Source organism: Anguilla anguilla, chromosome 18 (assembly GCF_013347855.1).
Source record: "Anguilla anguilla isolate fAngAng1 chromosome 18, fAngAng1.pri, whole genome shotgun sequence".
Classification (NCBI taxonomy): domain Eukaryota; kingdom Metazoa; phylum Chordata; class Actinopteri; order Anguilliformes; family Anguillidae; genus Anguilla; species Anguilla anguilla.
In genome coordinates, this window is record NC_049218.1 from 12,937,539 (window position 1) to 12,949,703 (window position 12,165).

Here is a 12,165-nt window from a genome sequence, read left to right on the forward strand (position 1 = left end):
TTTCTGTAGCGTGTGTGTGGTCGTGCAACTGAATGCATCAGGGCCTGTTAAGAAATCAATAGGCTCCTAATTAGGTTGTTGAACACGTGTTTCGAGTTCTTTCATCATTTTTCTTTAAGCATTTTTTCCTTAAACATTAGCACAATATAGGTTGAGCTCGTCATTTGCTTTGTCTTTGAATTCAAATGGTTAGTTTTAGTGGTCATGTGTCCTCACTTTCACAAATTAGGAGTCTATTGATTTACCGCAGCATTTATTTTAATCCATTTTAAGATTTTAACTTCTTTTATGCTATTGCTTGCAATATAGCACAAAAAGCACAAGGTGAACATGGGACTTTCATTCTTTATGGCATGCGAAATTTCTGACAAAATGGCTTAAGAGTGTAAATAAATTCATCTAAACATGAAAATCACATAATTAAGAAAAATTGATAGCTTGTAGAAATTCTGGGATTGCAGTTGTTGTTGAAATGAAAACCAGCATACACAGTGGTCCCCCAGGACCAAGTTTGGTAACCACTCGTCAACATAATGGATTTAACTTGAGAATGAATATACTGTATCACATCATGCATTTTAAACACTTCCATCCATCAGTTTCAAATGGAGCAATTATGATCATTCTAATATAGGCACATTAAAATCGAAATGATTTAATAGTAATGTAATTAGATTTTTTTTTTTAGATTTTTGTACATAATTAGACCGAACAATCGATATAATAAAGTATTTTAAATTGAGAATGAGATGCTTTATATTGACTTTAGTTATTTTGTCACCATTTAAAAATATATATTTTTGTTCTAACCTAACGTTGGTTTTAACAATAGCTCAAATCATTTAACGATAATTAACAACATGTATGATCATGTTAATGTTATTATGATTATTATTATAGGAACTAATTTCTAAATCAGAAGTTCTACAGAATTCAGGTTTGATCAGAGTCGTATTTACAGGGGTAAAGAGAAGCGCTCACCCACACTGGAGCTGACGGTGCCTGTGTCGGAGTAGAGGTCGGGGTGCTGCTGTTGGCACTTGCCCGGCTCCCCCATTCCAGGCGTCCGTTGGGCCATGACGGCGGTAAAATATAAGCCGAGTGATGACTTGCAGCGCTGTTGACATCTCTGTCCCAGACACCACTTTTGAACTGCAGACCACCCTGACGTCACGTGCAAGTCGTACCTGAGTCACACCCACTTGCAAAGCCCACCTGTAAGCAGTCTGAAGGCAGTACATCCTAGCCAACATGACGAATTAGAATGTTTATAAGAGAAACCCATATAGATTTAAGTGTTTCAAATTTTACTGGAAAACGACATTATTCTCTATTTTTAAAATTGGGTCATCTTACCGTGCAATTGGAGTGTCAGTATTTTCTCAGGACATGTAGTCCTCTGTCCTTGTTATTTGACCAGGACATGTCAGTGATATTTCAAGTCCTGAGTGACTGTAAAATAATTTCTTCTTCCTGAGCCTATGGTGTTCAGTAGTACTACATGACTGACAGGTCCTTGGTGAAGTCTTCTTCTGATGGCTCCCCTCCCTCTCAAACAATTCACTGTGCTTTGATTGTTGCACCACAGCTCACTTCCTGTCTCACCCAGTGTGTACTCAAGAAAGGGGTCAAATGGAGCCTATCAAGCACCTCTTCCTCTGACTGGTTTATCTCTCTCTTATATGAATTGAATGTGACAGATGCACTATAATGGTCAACGAACAACCAGAAACCTGCAGTTTGTCGTAACCGATCACTCCTGTTTCATTGCGAGGCCTCCAGCCTTAACAGAGCCTTCATATACAGCAGCGGGAGACGTTACGCAAGATAATGTGTTATTCTGAATGCCAATGCTTTGCTCCCAAGCTCGGATTGTTATGCTTAAAATTTCCAGCAGATGGCAGGAACTCACCGCGAGTCAGGGAGAGAGGCACCAATGAACAGCCTGCATGTATCCCCTCATATTCTACATGGCAAACGCGATGCTATAGGGCGCTACGATCCAGACTACCCATCTTGGCCGTGTGACCAGTCAGTGGGTACACACCCTCATGCTCTGTCCTCTGTCCTGCTTGGCTGTACTTCCTGGTGACATGCAAATTACAGGGACACATGGGACGTCTGCATAAGGTGCAGAACCTACAAAACCACAGATAAAAACCAGAGGCCAAGACCAGGGCAGACAAGTGGGGAGGAGTGCTGGGTATAGGCTTGTATGCACCAGTAGTATAAACCATTTAAACTAATTGTCCAGAAACTCAAATAGAGTTTGATCAATACAAAATGTGCCTTTCTGACTGAATCACTTCATTGTTTAGACATTTGTACCCTAAAGCAACATGCCCTACCTCAATTGCAGAAATAGTTCAGATGTGAAAATGCCTGACAAAACGTGTATGCTGTAATGTCTGGGTAATTCTGGGTAAAATATCAATTTAAAATATCAACCTTGGATCTCATCTGTTTCTGTTTTATTTGGTTTGCCAGAATAACTTTATGAATCTATTACACATGCTGATTGCTGAAGTGTTATGGCCCAGAAGTCTCCAACTTACATTAAGCAGGCAGCAGCAACAACTGTAATAAGTCATTGCAGTCACGCAACCTAAGAAATCCCTCAGAAACACAAAAACTGAGAATTAGTCCGAAGGAAAATTAGAAATTTCAATTAAAGAATAAAAATCACCCAAAAATTAATATTCACAGATGTGGACTAACAAGAGAAAAGAGAAGAGGGGGGGGGATTAGGAGCTCAACTGTTGAATGAGGTATGCTAGAGATGTCCCCCAAGGTGTCATTCTTGACTCTACACTCAAATTGCTTTCTTCCATCTCTGTAACATCTCCTACCGTCTCATTCTTATTCCAACACAGAAACCCTAATCCATGCGCTAGTAACATCCCAACTGGACCATCACAAATCACTTCTAATGGGTATCCTGAACAGAGCTGTCAATAAACTGAACCTAATTTAAAAACGTTGCTGCTAGATCCTTGACCCATATAAAACCACATGACTACATCACTGAAGTTCTTCACAAGCTCCACTCGCTCCCAGTTGAATCCCGTTGAATGAAATTCAAAATCCTCCTCCTTGCATGCAACCGAGCTCCCACCTATCTCTCTGACCTTCTGCTGGCCTGCTCATTTCACTCCTCCTCTTCTGGCCTACTGTCCATCCTTTCTTCACGCCTCTCCTCACTTGGCGATCGGGCATTTAGTTATGCTGCACCAAACTTTGGAATTCCCTTCCTCTTCACAGTCACTCCTCTGACTCTTTTCATTCAAAAAACAGCTCAAGACCCATTTATTTAGACAAGCATGCAAGACATTTAACCACACACGCACACACAACATTTTTCTTTTTAACTAACAATTATTTTTTACATTTACTTCTTTAATAATTCTCTGTATAACCCATATATTTTTTTATTTTTACTATTATTATTGAATTGTCTGTACTGTGTGTCTTATCCTGATTTCCCTATAAAGTGACCTTAGGTGTCCTGAAAGGCACTTTATATGTTAGGTTTAGAGTGAAAATCTACAGGATGGTAGATCTCCAGGGTTGAGCAGCCCAATAGCAAAGGAGTACAGAAGCCTAGTCAGAAAATCAAGGACCTGACGTTCATTTTGAAGATGTGTGTGTGTGAGTGTGTGTGCGCGCACGCGTATGTGTGCACGCTTGTGTGTACATGTTTATGTGACTAAATATGAGCACATTTATACTTGACTGTGATTTATTGGTGTGTTATTAATTGCCTCTTGAAAGTAAAGTTTTATTTAACTTCTAAATTAGTGGTTAAATTAGTCATTAAAGTTGTGCTGCTCCTCCCTGCAGATGGTATTTTATTGTGAAATTCAGCAGCGCTCTGGGGTTTGCACATGCAGAGAGTTCAGTCTCACCCTATTGGCTGTTCTGTCAGTGAGTTACCCTGGGACTCTTTGTGCCCAGGACAGGAAGTGTGCTTGTGGAGAGTTTCCTCTTTTAACCCCACCCTTGGCTTTGCTCATGATTTCGGTAGTTAATTACAAACCCATTAAAATTTCCTCGTTCACTGTCCAGGACTCTTGAATTATTTCTTGTTTCAGCTCCAGAATCACCCGCTTGCCTGTAAAATGCCAGAGTCGTTTTTGGAGTGAGTTTAAAGTAAATGTGTCACCATGGGACTGGCCCCTGGTTGAGTCGCTTTAGGGTCTGTCTCCTGTCCTCCTGTCACAAGGTAAATAAATAAATAAATAAAAAACTCCCAAACCCTCAAACGCTGAGGTAGCATTGTGGATAGGGCTGCTTATGGTAACTAAGGGGATGGCATGACAGTGTCTGCATGTGGTTGGAAATGAAAATGGAAAAATAAATCATTAGTGGGAGTGGTTTTCGTTCACCCACCAAGGGCCAAAGTTTCCTCTATAGGCTACTCGCATAACTTTGTCTACATCGGTGCGTTCTTCAGTAAAGTGGTTTGCACCCACAGAACTGTAAAGTGCTCGCACCCCAGGACTTACCCACACACCCATGCGTGTGACCCATCTAATGTAGAACAACCATGCGGATTCTGCACATGTTCATGAGACCCAGATTAATTCAGAGCAGGGTTAATAAGCGATCAGCTCTCACATGGAAAAGCTTTTATTAAATTGCTGAGTAATTCTGCATTTTATTAGATTTACCACTTATTGTGGATGTTCTGAGAAGGCCTGTGTCCTCATTCAACATTTTCCTTTTCACGTAAAAAAAAAACAAAAAAAAAAACGATAATTTAATTCGTTGTGACAACCTGACTGTAATCCCAGAAGTACCGCCATTCCTTATTGACCCGAAACATCGAACTCGCCAAGTCTTCAACAAATCCCCGCATTCTTCTCACATGTAGCATTTAACAACTGTGCAAAATTAATAATTTACCCATAAACCATGGGGTGGGGGTAGTGAGGTTGATAGTGTTGATCTGTCTGCCTTGTACACACACACAGTCATGCTGGCCAACAGACGACAATGAACATAAGTGTACTTACAAACAATAATAACTTTTTTTCCCCACAGATATTTCTATAAAGTCCACCAGGATGCATGGTGTAGTGAAGGCCTGTAGGCCTGTAGTGAAATTCATTTTTGCACAGCTCAACCAGATTACGCTTTCACAATGCATTTTAAAACGAGAGATTTTCTCAATGAGGAGTATCCAAACAGGCGCTCCTTATGAGCAGCTGCTGAAAGACAGATCATTGGATGAATTTCTCTATGTATGCAAATAATAAATTAAATAGGTTGGCTGCTCACCTAGTAAAGCCAGAGCAATGAGCAATTTTCATAGTTTTTACAACTTTAACGTGCATTTTCTTAGTAAGAAGTTTTTTCAGTGGATGATTTCTGAAGCATGATGACTGCTTTTCGGTAAATCATTTGGGGTACGAGTCACGTTGTCCATCGTGCATTCTTTATTTTCTTCCACCCCCTGTATCTGTCTCATTCCACTCAGAATGTAAAGCCCCTGGCTTTTTGACCCACAGGAGCCAGAAATGATCATGCAAGTGAATGTGCATGTGAGCATCTGCGGTTTCAACTGACAACAGGGCAATTCTGAGAAGTCCCCCCCCTTATGCCCATCCAGTCCCTCCCCCCTACCCCCATCCTTTCACATGTCTGACACAATGGGGGTTAAAAGGCCTAAATCCCACACCAAGCTAAACCACCAATAACCACCCTGACCCCCTCTCCTCCCACCCCAGAGCTGGTAACCAATGTCCAGGACTTAAAGGAGGCCCTGTCTTCTCTTCATTCTTCTCTTGGAAAACTTTGAATGATTTAAATGGCTAAATGTAGTGCAAAGTGTGACACACACAGAGGACGAAGGCGTTTCGAGGTGCTGGTTCAGTTTAACAATTGTGAGAGGGTGAGTCACAGCTAGGAAAGAACAAAAGGCCCAGTTGTTCAAAGCGAAGCTTGTCTATTGGATCCTCTTGAAAGAAGCCGCCTAAGTATGCATATTAATATGTATGCATAATTCTATGAAGCAAACGTCTCCGGCCGGATTGCTAAATTCAGTCGCTTGGCTAGACGGGAAGTTCGGAACCCCGCCCGCTTCCTGTGTGGAACGGTTCGCCTGTGATCTGTGAGCAGTGTGGTCATGTGACTCTGCGAGGTCACCGGTGTGTCGTACCCTCACGCTGAGTAATGGACAAAGGCTTCTGAGCAAACTGCCTCTGCTGGCTGAGCCAAGGGCCACAGTGCTCAACACGGGTGTGTCAGCTGTCAATACAACAGACTCCACCCGGGACGGTCAGCTTTGATCCTGAAGAGCCACAGGGTCTGCTGATTTTCTCACATATTTCACACAGATACACACTCTAGCATCTCGGTCGAACCCAGTCAATGTGTCACAGCTCTGGTTCCGGACCACGAAGATGCCCTGCTTTAGTGCTCACCTGTGTTCCTGTGCATCCCCTGTGTTTCCTGTTTTGTGCCTGCTAATTGTGGCTGTAATTGGATAACTGAGTTTTCACATTCCACACGTCTGCTCATTTTCAGCGATTGTCTGGATGTGTCTTATTGTGTATTTAAGTTCCTGTTTTTTTTTCAGTTCGGTGCTTGGTCAGCGTGTGTTCTTCCATGTTCTCCTAGCCGTTAATCCCTTAGTATCTAGTCGTTGCTTTCTGTACTCCTTGTGTTTCCTTATTTATTGTTTTTGTTTGACTGTTTTAAGTCTTTGTGCTGAGAAGCCCAAAAATCGTTACTTCCGCTGGCATGCACTAGGAGAGAAATCCTGGCTCCCTGAAGGAGCCAGAGGAGTAGAGAACATTGGTGGCCAATCGTCTCCTGTCACCCTCTTGGGGAGCAATGCACTCTGGGAAAACTATTGCTCTAGGCAGAGGGGCCTTGTAACCGTGCCAACGGGCTCTCAACAGTCCAACCCCCTGACATCACTCCCTCAACTAAGGCCGATAGGATAGGCAGATAAGAAGCAAATAATAGCCACATAATCTGTTTCTGCTCTCCGGTGAAGCTTCAGGAAACCCAACATACGTGGATCTATAATGGGTTATTGATGAGTCACTGATTTGAATCAATAATACTGCTTTTTTCTGGGGAAGGTAAGATATTTTTCTTTATTTCATTCAGTTATAAGATTCATAAAGTCTTACTCACCCATAGCTATTTTATAGCCTACATTTCTATTATAGAACTGCAGGGGGTGTGAGCTAGGACTAAAGTACACAAAGTTCAATAGTAAAGTCCGTAGCAGATCAGCCTAGTCTGGAGTAGCCTGTGTAGATCCGTAGGGGTGAGCTGGGCTCAGCTCACACTGAAAGAAGCAGTGGTCGCCGTGCCCCAAGAACCTTGTGCGTTTCCGATAAGCCGTGGAATCCTGATTCTGGCCCGAATGGTGCTAACGGAATGAGGTACAGCCCGTGAAGACCTGGCCAAATCCACGGGATCCAAACCTGCAGTGTTCAGGGGGAAGCGCCGCCTCGCACACAGCAACCGGGACAGACTCGCACTGTGACACGGACAAGCATGGACACTCACACGAGCGTACGCACGTATGCACACTCAAACATAGGCGTGTTCACACGAGCGTACACACGTATGCACACTCAAACATAGGCGTGTTCACACGAGCGTACGCACGTATGCACACTCAAACACAGGCGTGTTCACACGAGCGTACACACGTATGCACACTCAAACATAGGCGTGTTCACGCGAGCGTACACACGTATGCACACTCAAACATAGGCGTGTTCACACGAGCGTACACACGTATGCACACTCAAACATAGGCGTGTTCACACGAGCGTACGCACGTATGCACACTCAAACATAGGCGTGTTCATGCCAGAACACGTGTGCATATTCATGCATGTATATGCATGTACACATACACATTCACGCATACAGATGTGTGTATTCACATACTAACACACTTATTACACACACACAAACACACACACACACACACAAACATGTGCACACTCACACATAGACACAAGCACAAAAACACACAGACACACACACGTAGACATTAGCGCACACTCTCTCTCTCTCTCACACACACACACACAGACGTGTTCAGACACACACACATAGACATGCACATATACACATAGACATGTGCATGCACTCTCTCTCACGCACACTCACACACACATTTGTATTCACACACACGCACACACACACACACACATGCACACGCACGCACTCACGCACACACATACATTCGTATTCACACTCACACGCACACACACACACACACACACAGTCACACTGAATGCAGAGAGATCCCTCCCTCTCCATTTCCCTGGGACTGAACTGGGAGTGACCTGCCTGGCAGACGCTCAGGCCCCGATGGAAAGAATGTAACCCAACTCTCCTCTGTCCTGCCAGTGAAAGAGAGAAAGAACTCTCGCTCTCTCTCCATCTCTGTCTCTTTTTCTCTCCTTTATTCATAAGCTCTTCTCTTTTTAAAAAAGGAACATCTAATGCCCAGGCCTGGGTCAGGTAGCAGGACTTTAAGCCCCCTCAGCTGCAGACACACCCCACACCCCGCACCCCACACCTCGGCTCGCTGTTCTCAGCAGATGGCTTTTCGTAGCGGTCGACTCCTACCCCCTTCCCTCAGCGTTACTCGAACAATGGACGAGAGGAGGCGGCGTATCTGGCCAGTTTCGCGGGGTCGGTGTCCGGAGGGGGGCGTGTTTTATCTGCGGAGGGGGGCGTGTTTTATCTGCGGCCGGTGGCTTCCCTCTGACATCCTGCGTATTTTTAACCGAGCCAGCGCTCCTGGCCCGCACGGCCGTGGGCGTGGCCGCGTGCGGCATGCCGGCCCCCGCAGGCTCGGTCCTGCCACCTCCCCCCCACCCCCTTCAGCTCCTCCACCCCACCGTGGTTCAGAGCAGGGAGAGCCAGTGGACAGGCCTCTTTTTTGGGTACGCTCGCTGGCTGGAACCCTGAGAGTGTCTGGAGCATTCAGCGTGCGCCAGCACCACTGCTCCAAGGGGAAGTATTCAGGGCCAGACCATTGGTTTGGATCACACCGCGCCCGTAGCGGCGGCTGCGCTATCGATCAGTGCGCACGGTGCTGTTCGAACCCGAGCCAGTGCGGAAACACACCGATTCGTTCCCTGGATACGGACAGAAAGCAGACAAGGGCAAGCCGGGTGCCCTTGGGAGGTGCTAAGAGGATGTACCTTTCCTCCACATTTTCTTACTAGGAGAAAAATTTTTTTAAAAAGGTGATAAAAATTTTTTTATGGCATTAATGGCTCATGAGTAATGCCCAGCAGTAAGCAATGCGCTTCATCATTTCTCTCGGCCACACGGCGGTATCCGAGAGGGAGCCAAAGGAAGACACGGAATCAAGATACGGAATGAAGATACGGAATCATGTGGGGTTAGTCTGACCACACAATCAGCCATCAGCTGATCCCATCGTAGGCCAGGATACCGATGTTCAAGCCACACTTCTTCAACTACTTCCTGGGGACCGGATTCTTTTTAAAAACGATGCTAATCAACAAAACATTTCTCAGCTAAACACAATTTATTAACAGATGTTTAAACAAGATGTCTTTTACACCAGTGTAAACAAAAAAAGTTCCCTTCTTAAAATCTGGACATTCACAATTTTTGATGCATCTGAATAATACTTATTCCTTTTGTGATGAAAGGGGCCAAAAATACATGTATGGTGGGCTGCATTTGGCTCCCAGAATGCTAACCGAATAGCCCTGGTTTAAGCTGATTATCTGGTTTTGGTTTCCCACGTTGTTTGTGCATTAGGACGGGCACAGACGGACTGGCGTACTTCAGAAATCTGGAGCGAAGCCGCGCGGCTTCTCACGCAACGGATTGAAGGAGAACTTCAAAGGGATTATGGGAAATGGCGTATGAGGACACCCAAGGACCCGGGGAGCGAGCAGAACAGGGCGGGAGACAGAGGAGGCCTGCTGCAGGAGTAGGGGTAGCAGAGCGGAGCCCAGACCACTGCCGCGTGAGTCCTTGAACTCTGGCCCTGCCAACAGCTGAGGCTGAAAACCGAAGCCCCGGCAGGATGCCACGCTCCCCTCTTTCTCTCTCTCTTTCTTTCAGCTCTGTCCGTCTGTCCTTTCTCTCCCTCTGTCTCATCGCCATGACAACACAGGGAAATGGGCCTAGCTCCCCCTCGCCTCTCTTCAAACGCTCCCACTTTCGCTGCTCCCGAATTCAGTTCAGTTCAGTTCAATTCAATTCAGTTTTATTTGTATAGCTCTTTTAACAGAGACACTGTCACAAAGACACTTTTCAAGAAAATTGGGGAAAAACTGGGCCTGAACACCCCAAAAAACAGCGCTGAAGCGGAAAAAAAAAATGCTCAAACAGTGGCAAGAAAAAAACTTGATGGCAAGGACAGGAATTCTCAGGAGGAACCCAACCTAGAAAGGGAGCCAATCCCCCGCTGGCCACGGTGTTAGCACTTAAAGTTTGGCTAAATGGTATTAGGGGGGCAATGGGAAATCTAGAGCACAAATAATTATAGGGGTTGGGCAGATCATTTCTCAGGGTATTACACTAGCTGGTAAAAAAAAAAGATGAACCAGCATCCCTCTTTGCTATGAGTCTTTACCATGTGACTGTGGCGTAGGTTCAGATGAGCCCGGAGCACACGCTGCACTCTCTGACACATTTTTCCATGATTTCAGCTCAATTGCTTTGAGGAAAAGGTGACCTGGCGTGACCTGAATCATCCCAAAGTGAGGCACAGGGATAGGGTTGGATGGGAAGCATTTTTTTTTTTTGGTGCTGAATTTTGGAAAAAAGAACATAGGCACTGGAACTCATTCCTGTTGAAGGTTTCCATGAATGGATGCCATGAGTGAGTACTTCAGCATTCACACACATGGCTGCGGCACCTGTTCTAACAAAACACTCGTGTGCCACACCAAAGCCCGACAAATCCCATACCACCCCTGCTGCCTCTCCGGCATTAAAACTGTTGCAATGCATCCTGGGAATGAAGAGTATACCCTCCAAGGTTTAGATTCCCCCTCCCCCCCCCCCCCCCCCCCCCAGGTCTCTAACTTCCCTCCGGGAATGCTGTGGAAGGAAAATCTGACGTATGGCGGGTACGCGTGGCAAACAAACAGGACCGGATTTGTTTCTCCAGAGTCTGGGGATGTCTCTGGTTTCTCAGCCAGAATCCACCGGCTGCGTCTACCAAAAAGAGAAGTCAGACACTGCAGACTTTTTATTTGAGAAACTGTCGAATTGTTGGCGTGCCAAATGTCAAAATGAATATGTCCGGTAAGTCACTTTTAATCAGCACCTTGAAGATGTGTCACATTTTTTGTTTTCCATTTCCTTTCCCATCTATTAAATATATCATGGTGGACATTTTTTATTATTGAATAGTCCCCATTGTCTTTTTTCTGTGAGCAATACACTCCTTTTCATTCCGGGCTACAGGTCTAGAGTTCTGCCCTAGACATCCAGAATCCTGGGACAGGTATTTCAAAACTGCTCCATCTTAAGACCCACAAAAATATAGGCCCTAAGACTGAGGACCTCACTTCTAAAAATGTTTAACATTTGACATCCTTATCCAACCCCAACTACAGGCTTCATTCCAGAGGTTGTTTAACACACTAATAATGGAATGCCAAACACTGTTACCAAAGGTGTGCAAGCCAGACAAGGTCTGTTTTTATCTCAAAGCATAAACATGAGGGTCTTCCTGCTCCTGCATGTCAGACCAGAAGATAAAGATGTGTGTGGACCAGTCTAACCCAGCGGTGTGTCACAGACACAGTTCCACCAGACTGCTGCAGAAACTGAAGGGGTCCCTGTCACGGTGGTTTGCATATCACCTAGACTTTCATCATTTGCATCCCGCCTATTTATGCAAAATAGTTACAAAACAGCATCTGAGTGCATCAGCGCACAAGCCTCTCCCAGCACTGCAGTCACTTTGCGTGTGCGTGTCAGCGTGCTGGCAGCCGATGGGTCACAGCCCGGCAGAATGAGCGGCTTTGAGGAAGCGTGTGAATCGCTCTCCAGAGGAAAGTTGGAACCCTGTTTCAAGCCGACACACTAGAGGACAAAGGGCCACGATGATGTAAAGACACGTACTGTACATTCCGAGGAGGAGAAGGAGCGGAGAAGAAAACAAACCAGGCAGGGGACCGAACA

At 45.2% G+C, this 12,165-nt stretch overlaps 1 long non-coding RNA gene across 1 annotated transcript; it reads left to right on the forward strand.

Moving 5' to 3' along the window:
* Positions 1-7,007: 7,007 nt before the first annotated feature.
* On the forward strand, positions 7,008-11,038 carry LOC118218370. Its single transcript, XR_004763399.1, has 3 exons — positions 7,008-7,091; positions 9,781-9,991; positions 10,680-11,038. It is a non-coding gene; the product is annotated as an uncharacterized LOC118218370 (long non-coding RNA).
* Positions 11,039-12,165: the final 1,127 nt, after the last annotated feature.